This window comes from Myotis davidii, unplaced genomic scaffold (assembly GCF_000327345.1).
Source record: "Myotis davidii unplaced genomic scaffold, ASM32734v1 scaffold428, whole genome shotgun sequence".
Classification (NCBI taxonomy): domain Eukaryota; kingdom Metazoa; phylum Chordata; class Mammalia; order Chiroptera; family Vespertilionidae; genus Myotis; species Myotis davidii.
In genome coordinates this window covers 1,388,710-1,391,973 of record NW_006299834.1, presented here as the reverse complement: position 1 = coordinate 1,391,973, position 3,264 = coordinate 1,388,710, and the positions used below count along the sequence as shown (strand labels likewise).

At 63.6% G+C, this 3,264-nt stretch overlaps 1 protein-coding gene across 1 annotated transcript in view; it reads right to left on the bottom strand.

Annotated features, from left to right (window-relative positions):
- Positions 1-3,264, bottom strand: part of A4GALT (alpha 1,4-galactosyltransferase) — a 13,030-nt gene that overhangs the window by 1,542 nt on the left and 8,224 nt on the right. The window contains 1 exon segment of the mRNA XM_015571952.1: positions 1,328-1,467. The gene's annotated coding sequence lies outside the window, so the exon portion shown is untranslated.

Sequence of the window (3,264 nt, the reverse complement as noted above, 5' to 3'; positions counted from 1 at the left end):
CTCGCTCACGGGCAGGACAGGTGAACTGTAGGCACGTGGGGATGCTCGCCAGGTCCCGAGGCCCCGGCTCAGACATGCGGGGGTCTCCTGGGCCCTTGGCTTCCCCAGCCCGGCCCTGGGCGGTACTTTCCCTGGACACAGGTCTGGAGAGGAAGGGCCAGGGGAGGTGGCTGGCACCGCTGGCCTTGGGCCCTCACTCTCTGGGTAGTGCCCACTGGGCCGGCAGCCAGCACATTCCTGGGTCCCTGCAGGTGGCTGGGAGGAACCGGGTAGGCTTGGACTTCATCCCCAAGGGTGGGACTGTGAATGCCTGGGAAGCAGCTGACCCCAAGTCTGTCTGAAGTAGCAGGCGAGACCTGGGGCAAGTCACTTAGCTGTCTGAGCCTCCACCTTCCCACCTACAGGACAGGAACACTAGCACCCACGGATGGGGTGGATGCATTCATTCATTCACTCACTCACATCCTACATAGTAAAGATGTAATATGCAAATGGTCATCACACCATGAAGCGTAACGACCGACCGCATGACGACTGGATCACGGATCAGCAGGGGGGTGGGGCAGCGAGCTACAAGCGGGCGGGGGAGAGCTACAGGAGCAGGCAGGGCAGCAAGCTATGGGGGTGGCAGGGGGGAGCTCCAGGAGGGCGGGGCAGTAGGCAGAGAGCTACTGGAGGGCAGCAGCTAGCTATTGGCACACGGATTCGTGCGCAGGGCTACTAGTATTCAATAAATATTGCCGGTCTACCACGTGCATGCCAGGCGACCTTCTCAGCATTTAGCAGATATTCACTTGTTAAATCCTAACGCTACCCTATTGGCTGGCAAGCATCACCCCCACTTTACCGGTGAGGAGAACGAGGCACAGAGAAGTCTGGTAACTCACACAGAGTCCCACAGCCGGCAAGTGGCAGTACATGGGTGTGAACCCTGGCCACCCGGCTCCAGAGGCTGCTCTCACCACTGCACCATCCTGCACAGCCGTGCCTGGCGCTGGGGGAGACCGAGCTCACGGGCCGGACGCTGCTCACCGTTAGCAGAATCCGCCACCATTTGCTCAGAGACAAAGCCACTCCCCTCTGGCTCTCACCAACCCTGGGGGGCAGTTGCATCATTTCTACTGTGGAGGTTGGAAACTTGGCCTGAAAGGGGTGGAGGGACCAGACACAGTCTGGGGACCCCAGGGGGCCGGAGACAACCCTTCCCAGGACAGTTGGGTCTTGTGGCCAGAGAGCGGTGCCAGGCGTCTAGGATGTGAGCAGGGGGCCGGCCCGCCCCCAGGGCCCAGGGCAGGGAACCGAGACAACATCAAGAGCTGGAACTGACCAGCCTGGGCGGCCCATGGCGGCGAGGCGGGGATCCGGGCAGCTGGCAGCCTCCTGTAGACACGCCCTGGCTCAGCAGTCAGCCTCCTCTGCCAAGACGAACGCGGCCCTTCCACCCGCTCTCTGTGCCCGCAAGTCCATCTGCAAAAGACAGAGACAGTGAGGGAGGCGGCCGCGGGCTCTCCGGGGCCTGGGCTGCTATGCTCACTGATTCCCGCCCTCGCTCGGCCCCAGGGGGAAGGGGCGGGTTGGCGCAGCCCTGCCCTGGAGGGGCGGCTCAGCTCGAGGGAGAGGAGAGCATTGGAAAGGAGCCGAGGATAATAAACTGGGTGATGGCGGAAAAGCAGCCAGAGAGAGGTGACACTGGACGGGAAGGGAGTTGGCCGGATGGACCGCTCCAAGTGCCATCGGCCTGCACACCTCCTCTCCCCCAGCCCCGCGCACAGTCACACAGGAAAATGACCGCCTCGCGCGGACGCACTCCCTCGGCAGCCAGAGGGACATGAGAGCACGTGGGGGCCAGTCATTGCTCTGCTCAGGCCCTGAGACGTGGGCGGTCCACCGGGTCCCGCGTGCCCCCCGGCCCCTGACCGCATCCCCCACTTCTCTCCCCATCATCCGCTCTGCCCCAGCCACACCAGGCCTCCTTGCTCTTTCTCAACCCCTCCCCCGCCTGCTGCCGTCTGGGGGCCTTTGCAGCGGCTGTTCCTCCTGCTTGGAACACGGTTCCCATAGTGCGTTCCCTCACCGCCCTCTCACCCTCACTCAGAAGGCACCTTCCCTAAAATTCCAACTCCCCCATCACTTCGTAGCCTCCTGGTGTAGTCTGTCCTCCCCGGGGCTTATGCGAACGCAGTGTACGTTTTTGTACTTGCTTGTGTTAGCTATTCATTTGGAACATAACCCCACGGGGTCAATGAATACCGTGTGTAGGTGAGAAATGAGTGGACGGAGCAATCAATGAGTGAGTGGATCAATGGGTGGTCAGTGAGTGGATTAACGAGTGAGTCAGTCAGTGAGTTAGCAAATCAGTGAGTGACCAAATGAACCAGTGAGCATGTGAGTGAGGAGACCGGGGGTCAGGGGTCGGGTGAGCTGCCTGGGATCCCCCCACCGGCTCCTGAATGGCGGAGCCTGATGTATGCCAAGAGCCACGTGCTCTCGCCCGGTTCCCCCGCAGGGAGAGGCTCCTTTGGTCCGGAGGCCTCCTAACCCAGCGGGAACCACACCGAGGAGTGGGCGCACAGACAGAGGGCTAGAGCGAGGCCCTGGCTGCTTGGGGGCCCGGGGCCCTGGGGGGTGGGGCTCTGCCACAGGGTGGGGCGAGTACCGGGCTTTTAGGGGAGGTGGGCTGTGCCCCCGGAGCCAGGCCTGCCATAGCTGAGGGTGCCAGAGGCAGGCAGCACCGTATTTGGTGCCGGAGCCCAGGGCCCAGGAATAGAAACCGCTCATGGGCCAAGTTGGCCGCAGCCCAATCCCCGTGTGACCTCAGGCCCCAAGCACGCTCCTGGCCCCCTGGATGGGCCTGGCAGCTGAGGCCGAAGTCCTGGCCCTCGTCAAACAGCCTGGCACATCGCTGCCACCGCCCCCTCCTGCCTCCCACCTCCCCCTCGGCCCCGCGCCGGGAGGTACTGCAGTTAGCAGTTCGCTGTGGGGATCTCTGTGTCGTCACCCCCACCCCATCTTTCTGGGCAGGAAGTGGGAGTGAGACGGGACGGCTGGTGGAGACAGAGGGCACGGACCTGCCAGACCCCCCCTGGCCTCCCACCTCGGGGGCATTGGCATCAACGTCCAGGTGTAAGTGGCTGGGAAAGGCTCCCTACCTGGCACCTGGCACCTGGCACGGCCCACACCCAGCTCAGCCCGCAGTGGGCGCGCCCCCTCCTGCCCTCCCTGGGCTCCGTGTCCAGGCAGCGCTGGCTGACCAGGCCCCACGCA